This window comes from Lolium perenne, chromosome 6 (genome assembly GCF_019359855.2).
Source record: "Lolium perenne isolate Kyuss_39 chromosome 6, Kyuss_2.0, whole genome shotgun sequence".
In the NCBI taxonomy this organism is placed as follows: Eukaryota; Viridiplantae; Streptophyta; class Magnoliopsida; order Poales; family Poaceae; genus Lolium; species Lolium perenne.
In genome coordinates, this window is record NC_067249.2 from 23273355 (window position 1) to 23289715 (window position 16361).

The 16361-nt window shown below is 36.7% G+C and overlaps 1 long non-coding RNA gene across 3 annotated transcripts in view; it reads left to right on the forward strand.

The window, feature by feature from the left end:
- LOC127310681 (uncharacterized) overlaps positions 1 to 16361 on the forward strand; it is a 102289-nt gene that overhangs the window by 69627 nt on the left and 16301 nt on the right. The window lies entirely within an intron of this gene.

The window sequence follows — 16361 nt, forward strand, 5'->3', positions numbered from 1 at the left end:
TTGAATCTTCGTCAAATCGTAGGTTTGTTGACCAAGATTTGAACAAGTTTAAAACATGAATATGAAAAAGTAAGCATGTATGCGTCTTAACTAGTCACTCCAAAATGAAGCTCTTGGGAGGGTTTTTGAAATTTCCATGTTTGAAACCAAAAACCACTTCTTCTCTTCATGCTTGACTTCATAAGTCAGGGTTTAGGGATATATAGGGGGTAGATACATGATTTTTCTGGTTTGATATGTCTAGACCTTGTTTATCAACTTAATTGAATGCTTACTATATGACATAAGAAGACTACGTGACTTGTGCTCACTGAAGTGTGGGACCTCACGCATGGGAACCACACGTAAGTGACAGACTTGTTGCTCTAATAACTCGGGTGATCATTACACTGTATTAGTACATAGTTTCCTATGGATCCTTCTTAGTCACTCCAAAATGAAGCTCTTTGAGAGGGTTTTTGAAATTTCCATGTTTGAAACCCAAAACAACTTCTCTTCATGCTTGACTTCATAAGACAGAGTTTAGGGTTAGGGGTAGATACATGATTTGTCTGGTTTGAATACGTCTAGACCTTGTTTATCAACTTTAATGCTTACTATATGACATAAGAAGACTATGTGCTTTGGTTTTTCATTTTTCTGATTTTTTTTTTTGATGCCCATTTGAATCTTGGTCAGATCCTAGGTTTTACCAAGATTTAAACAAGTTTAAAACATGAAAATGAAAAGGGAAGCATTTATCCTTCTTAGTCACTCTAAATGAAGTTTTTGGGAGGTTTTTGAAATTTCCATGTTTGAAACCCAAAACCACTTCTCTTCATGCTTGACTTCATAAGACATAGTTTAGGGTTAGGGGTACATACATGATTTGTATGTTTTGAATATTTCTAGACCTTGTTTATCAACTTGAATGCTTACTATATGACATAAGAAAACTACGTATGTGCTTTGGTTTTTCATTTTTCTGTTTTTTTTTTAATTTTCCGCCCATTTGAATCTCTGTCAAATCCTAGGTTTGACCAAGATTTAAACAAGTTTAACACGTGAAAACGAAAAGGTAAGCATGGATCCTTCTTAGTCACTCCAAAATGTACCAATTGATAGATGTGTTAACTTTGCTTCATGGAAAAAATAATGTCATGTAAATGAGTTAACTTGGATTTCCTACCCTTGAATCCATAGGAAACTTTGTTCTAATGCACTATAATAATCAACCGAGTTTTTACACCAACAGGTCTGTCACTTACGTGTGGTGCCCATGCGTGAGGTCCCACACTTCAGTGAGCACAAGTCACGTGCAATAGGTATGCAAACTCCCAGCCATTTTCTTTGTCAAGAGAAGACGCATCAGGATGCGTATTGGAAGTCTCTGGGTCCTTCAAGATCCTTCGGTTGTCCCTCTCACAAAAAAAAACAAATCTCTCTCATTCTCGGCCTCGCTCGACTCACTCGCTCGCTCGCTCGCACCTCCTGCTCACTGACAAACCCTGCACAACAGTCAACATCATCACCCGAAAAAGGGGAGACACCATAATGCTCTCCCTCCTTCTTCTCTCCTTCCGAGTGATCCCTCTTCCTCCGAGTTTCACTCGACGGGCAAACACATATGTGCTGCATAGTAGAGTAATAATAAAAAGGTACGTAGAAAAATTGACGTACGAATCTATAATTAAATAGGTTAAACTAGGGTTTTGCCCAGTACTACAGATCAAGGTTCAAAAAAATCCAACTACGGGGTTCGAACAACCCCATTTCTAATCAAAGAATTTTTTCGACGTCATCCAAATGGCCTCAAACTATAGCATGGGCGGATCCAGACTATAGCATGGGCGGACCAAGATAATTTAAACAAGTTTAAAACATGAAAATGAAAAGGGAAGCTTGTATCCTTCTTAGTCACTCTAAAATGAAGTTTGGGGAGGTTTTTGAAATTTCCATGCTTGAAACCAAAAACCACTTCTCTTCATGCTTGACTTCATAAGACAAAGTTTAGGGTTAGGGGTAGATACATGATTTTTCTGGTTTGAATATGTCTAGACCTTATTTATCAACTTAATTGAATGCTTACTATATAACATAAGAAGACCTTGTTTTTTTTATTTTGTTTTTTAATTTTTATACGGATTTGAATCTTGGTCAAATCCTAGGTTTCACCAAGATTTGAATAAGTTTAAAACATGAATATGAAAAAGTAAGCATGCATGTATGCTTCATAATTAATCACTTCAAAATGAAGCTCTTGGGAGGGTTTTTGAAATTTCCATGTTTGAAACCAAAAAACCACATATCATCATGCTTGACTTCATGAGACAGAGTTTAGGTTAGGGGGTAGATACATGATTTCTCTGGTTTGAATATGTCTAGACCTTGTTTATCAACTTAATTGAATGCTTACAATATAACATAATAAGACTATGTGCCTTGGTTTTTCATTTTTGTTTTTTTTTAAATTATGCCCATTTGAATCTTTGTCAAATCCTAGGTTTGACCATGATTTAAACAAGTTTTGGGAGGTTTTTGAAATTTCCATGTTTGAAACCCAAAACCACTTCTCTTCATGCTTGACTTCGATCATAAGACAAAGTTTAGGGTTAGGGGTATAGATACATGATTTGTATGGTTTGAATATGTCCAGACCTTGTTTATCAACTTTAATGCGCTTACTATATATATGACATAAGAAGACTATGTACTTTGGTTTTTCATTTTTCTGATTTTTTTAATTTTCTGCGCATTTGAATCATATCTTGGTCAAATCCTAGGTTTGACCAAGATTTAGACAAGTTTAACACGTGAAAACGAATAAGTAAGCCTGGATCCTTCTTAGTCATCACTCTAAAATGAAGCTTTTGGGAGGTTCTTGAAATTTCCATGTTTGAAACCCAAAACCACTTCTCTTCATGATTGACTGAGTTCAATTTGGGTTTTAGGGGTAGATATATACATGATTTTCTGGTTTGAATATATATGTCTAGACCTTGTTTATCAACATGAATGCTTACTATACATATGACATAAGAATGCTATGTGCTTTGGTTTTTCATTCTTTTGATTTTTTTCTGAATTTTTAGGGCCATTTGAATCTTGGTCAAATCCTTGGTTTGACCAAGATTTAAACATGTTTAAAACATGAAAATTAAAAGGGAAGTCTGTATCCTTCTTATTTACTCTAAAATGAAGCTTTTGGGATGTTCTTTGAAATTTCCATGTTTGAAACCCAAAACGACTTCCCTTGATGCTAGACTTCATAAGATCGACAGGGGGTAGATACATGATTTGTCTGGTTTGGATATATCTAGACCTTGTTTATCAACTTGAATGCTTACGATATGACATAAGAAGACAATGTGATTTGGTTTTTCATTTTTCTGATTTTTTTTGAATATTGTGCCCACCCATTTGTATCTTCATGAAATCCTAGGTTTGACCAAGATAATTTAAACAAGTTTAAATCATGAAAATGAAAAGGGAAGCATGTAACCTTCTCAGTCACTCTAAAATGAAGTTTTTGGGAGGTTTTTGAAATTTCCATGTTTGAAACCCAAAACCACTTCTCTTCATGCTTGACTTCATAAGACAAAGTTTAGGGTTAGGGAGTATAGATACATGATTTGTATGGTTTGAATATGTCCAAACCTTGTTTATCAACTTGAATATGCTTACTATATGACATAAGAAGAATAATGTCATGTAAATGAGTTAACTTGGATTTCCTACCCTTGAATCCATAGGAAACTTTGTTCTAATGCACTATAATAATCAACCGAGTTTTTACACCAACAGGTCTGTCACTTACGTGTGGTGCCCATGCGTGAGGTCCCACACTTCAGTGAGCACAAGTCACGTGCAATAGGTACGCAAACTCCCAGCCATCTTCTTTGTCAAGAGAAGACGCATCAGGATGCGTATTGGAAGTCTGTGGGTCCTTCTGGATCCTTCGGTTGTCCCTCTCACAAAAAAAACAAATCTCTCTCATTCTCGGCCTCGCTCGCTCGCTCGCTCGCACCTCCTGCTCACTGACAAACCCTGCACAAAAGTCAACATCATCACCCGAAAAAGGGGAGACACCATAATGCTCTCCCTTCTTCTCTCCTTCGGAGTGATCCCTCTTCCTCCGAGTTTCACTCGATGGGCAAACACACATGTGCTGCATAGTAATAATAAAAAGGTAGAAAAATCAACCTACGAATCTATAATTAAATAGGTTAAACTAGGGTTTTGCCCAGTACTACAGATCAAGGTTCAAACCTTGTTTATCAACTTGAATATGCTTACTATATGACATAAGAAGACTATGTACCTTGGTTTTTCATTTTTATGATTTTTTTTTAATTTTCTGCGCATTTGAATCATATCTTGGTCAAATCCTAGGTTTGACCAAGATTTAGATAAGTTTAACACGTGAAAACGAATAAGTAAGCATGGATCCTTCTTAGTCACTCTAAAATGAAGCTTTTGGGATGTTCTTGCAATTTCCATGTTTGAAACCCAAAACGACCTCTCTTCATGCTAGACTTCATAAGATCGACCGAGTTTAGGGTTAGGGGTAGATACATGATTTGTATGGTTTGAATATGTCCAAACCTTGTTAATTTATCAACTTGAATGCTTACTAGATGACATAACAAGACTATATGCTTTTGTTTTTCATTTTTCTGATTTGTTTTTTGAATTTTATGCCCATATATTTGAATCTTGGTCAAATCCTAGGTTTGACAAAGATTTAAACAAGTTTAAATTATGAAAATGAAAAGGTAAGCATGGATCCTTATTAGTCACTCTAAAATAAATCTTTTGGGAGGTTCTTGAAATTTCCATGTTTGAAACCCAAAACCACTTCTCTTCATGATTGACTTCATAAGACAGAGTTTAGGGTTTTAGGGGTAGATATATACATGATTTTTCTGGTTTGAATATGTCGAGACCTGGTTTATCAACTTGAATGCTTACTATACATATGACATAAGAATGCTATGTGCTTTGGTTTTTCATTCTCTTTTGATTTTTTTTCTAAATTTTTAGGCCCATTTGAATCTTGGTCAAATCTTTGGTTTGACAAGGATTTAAACAAGTTTAAAACATGAAAATGAAAAGGGAAGTCTGTATCCTTCTTATTAGTCACTCTAAAATGGAAGCTTTTGGGATGTTCTTGAAATTTCCATGTTTGAAACCGAAAATGACTTCCCTTCATGCTAGACTTCATAAGATCGACAGGGGGTAGATACATGATTTGTCTGGTTTGGATATATCTAGACCTTGTTTATCAACTTGAATGCTTACGATATGACATAAGAAGACAATGTGATTGGTTTTTCATTTTTCTGATTTCTTTGAATATTGTGCCCACCCATTTGTATCTTCATGAAATCCTAGGTTTGACCAAGATAATTTAAACAAGTTTAAAACATGAAATTGAAAAGGGAAGCATGTAACCTTCTCAGTCACTTTAAAATGAAGTTTTTGGGAGGTTTTTAAAATTTCCATGTTTGAAACCCAAAACCACTTCTCTTCATGCTTGACTTCATAAGACAAAGTTTAGGGTTAGGGGGTATAGATACATGATTTGTATGGTTTGAATATGATGTCCTTTGGTTTTTCATTTTTCTGATTTTTTTAATTTTCTGCGCATTTGAATCATATCTTGGTCAAATCCTAGGTTTGACCAAGATTTAGACAAGTTTAACACGTGAAAACGAATAAGTAAGCCTGGATCCTTCTTAGTCACTCTAAAATGAAGCTTTTGGGATGTTCTTGAAATTTCCATGTTTGAAACCCAAAACGACCTCTCTTCATGCTAGACTTCATAAGATCGACAGAGTTTAGGGTTAGGGGGTAGATACATGACTTGTATGGTTTGAATATGTCCAAACCTTGTTAATTTATTAACTTGAATGCTTACTATATGACATAAGAAGACTATATGCTTTTGTTTTTCATTTTTCTGATTTTTTTTGAATTTTATGCCCATATATTTGAATCTTGGTCAAATCCTAGGTTTGACAAAGATTTAAACAAGTTTAAATTATGAAAATGAAAAGGTAAGCATGGATCCTTATTAGTCACTCTAAAATAAATCTTTTGGGAGGTTCTTGAAATTTCCATGTTTGAAACCCAAAACCACTTCTCTTCATGATTGACTTCATAAGACAGAGTTTAGGGTTTTAGGGGTAGATATATACATGATTTTTCTGGTTTGAATATGTCTAGACCTTGTTTATCAACTTGAATGCTTACTATACATATGACATAAGAATGCTATGTGCTTTGGTTTTTCATTCTCTTTTGATTTTTTTCTAAATTTTTAGGCCCATTTGAATCTTGGTCAAATCCTTGGTTTGACCAAGATTTAAACAAGTTTAAAATATGAAAATAAAAAAGGAAGTCTGTATCCTTCTTAGTCACTCTAAAATGGAAGCTTTTGGGATGTTCTTGAAATTTCCATGTTTGAAACCGAAAACGACTTCCCTTCATGCTAGACTTCATAAGATCGACAGGGGGTAGATACATGATTTGTCTGGTTTGGATATATCTATACCTTGTTTATCAACTTGAATGCTTACGATATGTCATAAGAAGACAATGTGATTTGGTTTTTCATTTTTCTGATTTTTTTGAATATTGTGCCCACCCATTTGTATCTTCATCAAATCCTAGGTTTGACCAGGATTTAAACAAGTTTAAAACATGAAATGAAAAGATAAGCCTGGATCCTTCTTAGTCACTCTAAAATGAAGCTTTCGGGAGGTTCTTGAAATTTCCATGGTTGAAACCCAAAACCACTTCTCTTCATGATTGACTTCATAAGACAGAGTTTAGGGTTTTAGGGGTAGATATATACATGATTTTTCTGGTTTGAATATATATGTCTAGACCTGGTTTATCAACTTGAATGCTTACTATACATATGACATAAGAATGCTATGTGCTTTGGTTTTTCATTCTCTTTTGATTTTTTTTCTAAATTTTTAGGCCCCCATTTGAATCTTGGTCAAATCTTTGGTTTGACAAGGATTTAAACAAGTTTAAAACATGAAAATGAAAAGGGAAGTCTGTATCCTTCTTAGTCACTCTAAAATGGAAGCTTTTGGGATGTTCTTGAAATTTCCATGTTTGAAACCGAAAATGACTTCCCTTCATGCTAGACTTCATAAGATCGACAGGGGGTAGATACATGATTTGTCTGGTTTGGATATATCTAGACCTTGTTTATCAACTTGAATGCTTACGATATGACATAAGAAGACAATGTGATTTGGTTATTCATTTTTCTGATTTTTTTGAATATTGTGCCCACCCATTTGTATCTTCATGAAATCCTAGGTTTGACCAAGATAATTTAAACAAGTTTAAAACATGAAAATGAAAAGGGAAGCATGTAACCTTCTCAGTCACTTTAAAATGAAGTTTTTGGGAGGTTTTTGAAATTTCCATGTTTGAAACCCAAAACCACTTCTCTTCATGCTTGACTTCATAAGACAAAGTTTAGGGTTAGAGGGTATAGATACATGATTTGTATGGTTTGAATATGATGTACTTTGGTTTTTCATTTTTTCTGATTTTTTTAATTTTCTGCGCATTTGAATCATATCTTGGTCAAATCCTAGGTTTGACCAAGATTTAGACAAGTTTAACACGTGAAAACGAATAAGTAAGCCTGGATCCTTCTTAGTCACTCTAAAATGAAGCTTTTGGGAGGTTCTTGAAATTTCCATGTTTGAAACCCAAAACCACTTCTCTTCATGATTGACTGAGTTTAATTTGGGTTTTAGGGGTAGATATATACATGATTTTTCTGGTTTGAATATATATGTCTAGACCTTGTTTATCAACATGAATGCTTACTATACATATGACATAAGAATGCTATGTGCTTTGGTTTTTCATTCTTTTGATTTTTTTTCTGAATTTTTTAGGGCCATTTGAATCTTGGTCAAATCCTTGGTTTGACCAAGATTTAAAAAAGTTTAAAACATGAAAATTAAAAGGGAAGTCTGTATCCTTCTTATTTACTCTAAAATGAAGCTTTTGGGATGTTCTTGAAATTTCCATGTTTGAAACCCAAAACGACTTCCCTTCATGCTAGACTTCATAAGATCGAGCGGGGGTAGATACATGATTTGTCTGGTTTGGATATATTTAGACCTTGTTTATCAACTTGAATGCTTACGATATGACATAAGAAGACTATGTGATTTGGTTTTCCATTTTTCTGATTTTTTTGAATTTTGTGCCCACCCATTTGTATCTTCGTCAAATCCTAGGTTTGACCAAAATAATTAAAACAAGTTTAAAACATGAAAATGAAAAGGGAAGCATGTATCCTTCTTAGGCACTATAAAATGAAGCTTTTGGGAGGTTTTTGAAATTTCCATGTTTGAAACCCAAAACCACATCTCTTCACATGCTTGACTTCATAAGACAGAGTTTAGGGGTTAGGGGTATAGATACATGATTTGTCTAGTTTGAATATGTCTAGACATTGTTTATCAACTTTAATGCTTACTATATGACATAAGAAAAATAATGTCATGTAAATGAGTTAACTTGGATTTCCTACCCTTGAATCCATAGGAAACTTTGTTCTAATGCACTATAATAATCAACCGAGTTTTTACACCAACAGGTCTGTCACTTACGTGTGGTGCCCACGCGTGAGGTCCCACACTTCAGTGAGCACAAGTCACGTGCAATAGGTACGCAAACTCCCAGCCATCTTCTTTGTCAAGAGAAGACGCATCAGGATGCGTATTGGAAGTCTGTGGGTCCTTCTGGATCCTTCGGTTGTCCCTCTCACAAAAAAACAAATCTCTCTCATTCTCGGCCTCGCTCGCTCGCTCGCTCGCTCGCACCTCCTGCTCACTGACAAACCCTGCACAAAAGTCAACATCATCACCCGAAAAAGGGGAGACACCATAATGCTCTCCCTTCTTCTCTCCTTCCGAGTGATCCCTCTTCCTCCGAATTTCACTCGACGGGCAAACACACATGTGCTGCATAGTAATAATAAAAAGGTAGAAAAATCAACCTACGAATCTATAATTAAATAGGTTAAACTAGGGTTTTGCCCAGTACTACAGATCAAGGTTCAAACCTTGTTTATCAACTTGAATATGCTTACTATATGACATAAGAAGACTATGTACTTTGGTTTTCATTTTTCTGATTTTTTTAATTTTCTGCGCATTTGAATCTTGGTCAAATCCTAGGTTTGACCAAGATTTAGACAAGTTTAACACGTGAAAACGAATAAGTAAGCCTGGATCCTTCTTAGTCACTCTAAAATGAAGCTTTTGGGATGTTCTTGAAATTTCCATGTTTGAAACCCAAAACGACCTCTCTTCATGCTAGACTTCATAAGATCGGCGAGTTTAGGGTTAGGGGGTAGATACATGATTTGTATGGTTTGAATATGTCCAAACCTTGTTAATTTATCAACTTGAATGCTTACTATATGACATAAGAAGACTATATGCTTTTGTTTTTCATTTTTCTGATTTTTTTGAATTTTATGCCCATATATTTGAATCTTGGTCAAATCCTAGGTTTGACAAAGATTTAAACAAGTTTAAATTATGAAAATGAAAAGGTAAGCATGGATCCTCATTAGTCACTCTAAAATAAATCTTTTGGGAGGTTCTTAAAATTTCCATGTTTGAAACCCAAAACCACTTCTCTTCATGATTGACTTCATAAGACAGAGTTTAGGGTTTTAGGGGTAGATATATACATGATTTTTCTGGTTTGAATATGTCTAGACCTTGTTTATCAACTTGAATGCTTACTATACATATGACATAAGAATGCTATGTGCTTTGGTTTTTCATTCTCTTTTGATTTTTTTCTAAATTTTTAGGCCCATTTGAATCTTGGTCAAATCCTTGGTTTGACCAAGATTTAAACAAGTTTAAAACATGAAAATAAAAAAGGAAGTCTGTATCCTTCTTAGTCACTCTAAAATGGAAGCTTTTGGGATGTTCTTGAAATTTCCATGTTTGAAACCGAAAACGACTTCCCTTCATGCTAGACTTCATAAGATCGACAGGGGGTAGATACATGATTTGTCTGGTTTGGATATATCTAGACCTTGTTTATCAACTTGAATGCTTACGATATGACATAAGAAGACAATGTGATTTGGTTTTTCATTTTTCTGATTTTTTTGAATATTGTGCCCACCCATTTGTATCTTCATCAAATCCTAGGTTTGACCAGGATTTAAACAAGTTTAAAACATGAAATGAAAAGATAAGCCTGGATCCTTCTTAGTCACTCTAAAATGAAGCTTTCGGGAGGTTCTTGAAATTTCCATGTTTGAAACCCAAAACCACTTCTCTTCATGATTGACTTCATAAGACGGAGTTTAGGGTTTTAGGGGTAGATATATACATGATTTTTCTGGTTTGAATATATATGTCTAGACCTGGTTTATCAACTTGAATGCTTACTATACATATGACATAAGAATGCTATGTGCTTTGGTTTTTCATTCTCTTTTGATTTTTTTTCTAAATTTTTAGGCCCCCATTTGAATCTTGGTCAAATCTTTGGTTTGACAAAGATTTAAACAAGTTTAAAACATGAAAATGAAAAGGGAAGTCTGTATCCTTCTTAGTCACTCTAAAATGGAAGCTTTTGGGATGTTCTTGAAATTTCCATGTTTGAAACCGAAAATGACTTCCCTTCATGCTAGACTTCATAAGATCGACAGGGGTAGATACATGATTTGTCTGGTTTGGATATATCTAGACCTTGTTTATCAACTTGAATGCTTACGATATGACATAAGAAGACAATGTGATTTGGTTTTTCATTTTTCTGATTTTTTTGAATATTGTGCCCACCCATTTGTATCTTCATGAAATCCTAGGTTTGACCAAGATAATTTAAACAAGTTTAAAACATGAAAATGAAAAGGGAAGCATGTAACCTTCTCGGTCACTTTAAAATGAAGTTTTTTGGAGGTTTTTGAAATTTCCATGTTTGAAACCCAAAACCACTTCTCTTCATGCTTGACTTCATAAGACAAAGTTTAGGGTTAGGGGTATAGATACATGATTTGTATGGTTTGAATATGATGTACTTTGGTTTTTCATTTTTTCTGATTTTTTAATTTTCTGCGCATTTGAATCATATCTTGGTCAAATCCTAGGTTTGACCAAGATTTAGACAAGTTTAACACGTGAAAACGAATAAGTAAGCCTGGATCCTTCTTAGTCACTCTAAAATGAAGCTTTTGGGAGGTTCTTGAAATTTCCATGTTTGAAACCCAAAACCACTTCTCTTCATGATTGACTGAGTTTAATTTGGGTTTTAGGGGTAGATATATACATGATTTTTTTGGTTTGAATATATATGTCTAGACCTTGTTTATCAACATGAATGCTTACTATACATATGACATAAGAATGCTATGTGCTTTGGTTTTTCATTCTTTTGATTTTTTCTGAATTTTTAGGGCCATTTGAATCTTGGTCAAATCCTTGGTTTGACCAAGATTTAAACAAGTTTAAAACATGAAAATGAAAAGGGAAGTCTGTATCCTTCTTATTTACTCTAAAATGAAGCTTTTGGGATGTTCTTGAAATTTCCATGTTTGAAACCCAAAACGACTTCCCTTCATGCTAGACTTCATAAGATCGACAGGGGGTAGATACATGATTTGTCTGGTTTGGATATATTTAGACCTTGTTTATCAACTTGAATGCTTACGATATGACATAAGAAGACTATGTGATTTGGTTTTCCATTTTTCTGATTTTTTGAATTTTGTGCCCACCCATTTGTATCTTCGTCAAATCCTAGGTTTGACCAAGATAATTAAAACAAGTTTAAAACATGAAAATGAAAAGGGAAGCATGTATCCTTCTTAGGCACTATAAAATGAAGCTTTTGGGAGGTTTTTGAAATTTCCATGTTTGAAACCCAAAACCACATCTCTTCACATGCTTGACTTCATAAGACAGAGTTTAGGGGTTAGGGGTATAGATACATGATTTGTCTAGTTTGAATATGTCTAGACATTGTTTATCAACTTTAATGCTTACTATATGACATAAGAAAAATAATGTCATGTAAATGAGTTAACTTGGATTTCCTACCCTTGAATCCATAGGAAACTTTGTTCTAATGCACTATAATAATCAACCGAGTTTTTACACCAACAGGTCTGTCACTTACGTGTGGTGCCCACGCGTGAGGTCCCACACTTCAGTGAGCACAAGTCACGTGCAATACGTACGCAAACTCCCAGCCATCTTCTTTGTCAAGAGAAGATGCATCAGGATGCGTATTGGAAGTCTGTGGGTCCTTCTGGATCCTTCGGTTGTCCCTCTCACAAAAAAAACAAATCTCTCTCATTCTCGGCCTCGCTCGCTCGCTCGCTCGCACCTCCTGCTCACTGACAAACCCTGCACAAAAGTCAACATCATCACCCGAAAAAGGGGAGACACCATAATGCTCTCCCTTCTTCTCTCCTTCCGAGTGATCCCTCTTCCTCCGAATTTCACTCGACGGGCAAACACACATGTGCTGCATAGTAATAATAAAAAGGTAGAAAAATCAACCTACGAATCTATAATTAAATAGGTTAAACTAGGGTTTTGCCCAGTACTACAGATCAAGGTTCAAACCTTGTTTATCAACTTGAATATGCTTACTATATGACATAAGAAGACTATGTACTTTGGTTTTCATTTTTCTGATTTTTTTAATTTTCTGCGCATTTGAATCTTGGTCAAATCCTAGGTTTGACCAAGATTTAGACAAGTTTAACACGTGAAAACGAATAAGTAAGCCTGGATCCTTCTTAGTCACTCTAAAATGAAGCTTTTGGGATGTTCTTGAAATTTCCATGTTTGAAACCCAAAACGACCTCTCTTCATGCTAGACTTCATAAGATCGACTGAGTTTAGGGTTAGGGGGTAGATACATGATTTGTATGGTTTGAATATGTCCAAACCTTGTTAATTTATCAACTTGAATGCTTACTATATGACATAAGAAGACTATATGCTTTTGTTTTTCATTTTTTTGATTTTTTTGAATTTTATGCCCATATATTTGAATCTTGGTCAAATCCTAGGTTTGACAAAGATTTAAACAAGTTTAAATTATGAAAATGAAAAGGTAAGCATGGATCCTTATTAGTCACTCTAAAATAAATCTTTTGGGAGGTTCTTGAAATTTCCATGTTTGAAACCCAAAACCACTTCTCTTCATGATTGACTTCATAAGACAGAGTTTAGGGTTTTAGGGGTAGATATATGCATGATTTTTCTGGTTTGAATATGTCTAGACCTTGTTTATCAACTTGAATGCTTACTATACATATGACATAAGAATGCTATGTGCTTTGGTTTTTCATTCTCTTTTGATTTTTTTCTAAATTTTTAGGCCCATTTGAATCTTGGTCAAATCCTTGGTTTGACCAAGATTTAAACAAGTTTAAAACATGAAAATAAAAAAGGAAGTCTGTATCCTTCTTAGTCACTCTAAAATGGAAGCTTTTGGGATGTTCTTGAAATTTCCATGTTTGAAACCGAAAACGACTTCCCTTCATGCTAGACTTCATAAGATCGACAGGGGGTAGATACATGATTTGTCTGGTTTGGATATATCTAGACCTTGTTTATCAACTTGAATGCTTACGATATGACATAAGAAGACAATGTGATTTGGTTTTTCATTTTTCTGATTTTTTTGAATATTGTGCCCACCCATTTGTATCTTCATGAAATCCTAGGTTTGACCAAGATAATTTAAACAAGTTTAAAACATGGAAATGAAAAGGGAAGCATGTAACCTTCTCAGTCACTTTAAAATGAAGTTTTTGGGAGGTTTTTGAAATTTCCATGTTTGAAACCCAAAACCACTTCTCTTCATGCTTGACTTCATAAGACAGAGTTTAGGGTTTTAGGGGTAGATATATACATGATTTTTCTGGTTTGAATATATATGTCTAGACCTTGTTTATCAACTTGAATGCTTACTATATATATGACATAAGAATGCTATATATGTGCTTTGGTTTTTCATTCTTTTGATTTTTTCTGAATTTTTAGGCCCATTTGAATCTTGGTCAAATCCTAGGTTTGACCATGATTTAAACAAGTTTAAAACATGAAAATGAAAAGGTAAGCATGGATCCTTCTTAGTCACTCTAAAATGAAGCTTTTGGGATGTTCTTGAAATTTCCATGTTTGAAACCCAAAACGACTTCGATCTCTTTATGCTAGATTTCATAAGACTGAGTTTTAGGGGTTAGGGGATACATGATTTGTCTAGTTTGAATATGTTCATAGTACTCCCTCTATAGGAACTTGGAGAAAGCAACTGTTGTGCCACACAATTTTGTTGTTTTCCTATTTTTCTTTCATGAAGCTTTACGATGTGGTTCGTGTGTGGGGATCAAGCTCGTAATCTCGTCTCAATTACACAACCAACTACTCTGCTCATCCTTGCATGTAATTAACCAATATAGGAATTTGATTCCATGGAACTTTTTCAGTACATAAGTCTCCTCCTTAACTCCTCTAGTCTCTACCAAGCCGGCCGCCTCGCTACTTCCCTAGCTTCCTCCCTACAGCACACCTCGCCCCCGTACGCGAGCTAGGTCCAGCCGGAGATGGGGCACAGCCGCCCCCGCTGGAAGAATGCTCAGAGGAAGTCCGGGCAGGAGGACAAGGGTGACGCCATCCCGGATGAACTTCTCGGGCTGGTGTTCCTGCGCCTCACCTCACCTCTGGATCTCGTCCGCGCCGCGTTCGCCTGCAGGAGCTGGCGCAAGGTCATCGCGGCGGAGGACTTTCGTGTCCTCTCCGCTCGCCACGGTGCGCCATCCTCCATAGTCGCCGGCCACTACCACATCAGCTTCTCCCATTGTCACTATCGGCCGTCTGGCTTGCTGCCCCACTTCGTTCCCTCTTCCTCGTCATGTTGGGCCGGGGTCGCCTCAAATAATCTCGCGCTCGACTGCCTCCCCCGGGCGCCAACCGGCGAGCTCTGTTTGGAGCTCGCCGACTCTCGGGCGGCCTCCTACTCCTTGCGGACTTCGACCACACCGAACACGGAAAGCCTTTCGAGCAGCCTTCACGTCTCGTCGTCTGCGATCCCCCTGGCAGGTCGCACGTGACGGTCCCTCCACCCCGCTGTTTCGCACACAACATTCGTAAGCTTGTTCCCTGGCGCCGCCCTCCATGGCGAGGACGCTGCGGCGCGCATCGATCTGTCAAATTACGGTGACGTGCCTGATCTATCATGACGGCATCTGCAAGACCTGCGTGTTCTCGCCTGGCCCTGGTGGCCACGCTTGGACCTCCTCCGGCGCCATCGTGCCTCTCCACGCCACGCACACAGGCCTGTCGGATATCCTCTTTGTGGGGTGCAACGCCCGTTTCTTCCAGTGGTACGTGTTCGGTGGGCTCGAAAACTTCATTCTTGCTCTCGACAGAGAATCCGGCGAGCTCTCACGCTTCGAGAGAGCTCGAGACGAGGACTGGCTTCACACCGTGCCGATTGAGATGCTGGGCGGGCCCTCGCGCGTGCTGAATTGGTACGTGCTAGAGCTTCCGTGGCCACCTACCTTCCGAGCTTGCTTATCCTAGGATTCTGGCTTCCTGGGTTGGATTAGTGTCGGCCATGGTGCTGTCGACACGGTCTGGAGGTTGAAGACGAAGGGCATCTCAAGGATTTTGTTGTAATTTCGTTTTTGTTCAGGTGTTTTGTACTATTTGATGTTTCTCTTAATGCCAGAGGGTTTATTTGCACTAGTCATACTTGACATAGCTGTACGTTTTGAAGATTACATTTAACTTGTTCATCATGATCCGAACTTCTAACATACTCTTAATGCCAGAGGGTTTATTTGCACTAGTCATACTTGACATAACTTCTAACTTGTTTTGAGTAATACGTAGTATGGTATACTAGAATAGGAGGAGTAACACTTTTCGCATTTGGGCCACACTACCTCCATTTCAAGGAATAAGGCGCACGCGTACTCCAAGACGTATCTTTTGGTCAGATTACCTTGACCATTGAATTGACAAGACAATACACAGAGCATTGGGGCGTGCTCGATGGTGCTAGCTGCGGCTATACAGACATGTGATAGGCATCGCGGAAGCGTCGCAAATAGAAAACAAATCATATTTTTTGGGGGAGGATGTTTTGGCTCCTGGTTGCGTATGCTCCCTTTAGTTTGAACTGCAACATCTATATATTTTGAAATGTAAAAAATTCCAAACAAAAAATTAATCTTTTCATCTTCACATGCTAAGAGCGCATAAAGTCTTTCCATAAAAAACTAAATTGTCGTTTGGGCTATGTAAAAAAGATAAAATTTATTGCTAAAAATAAAGCTG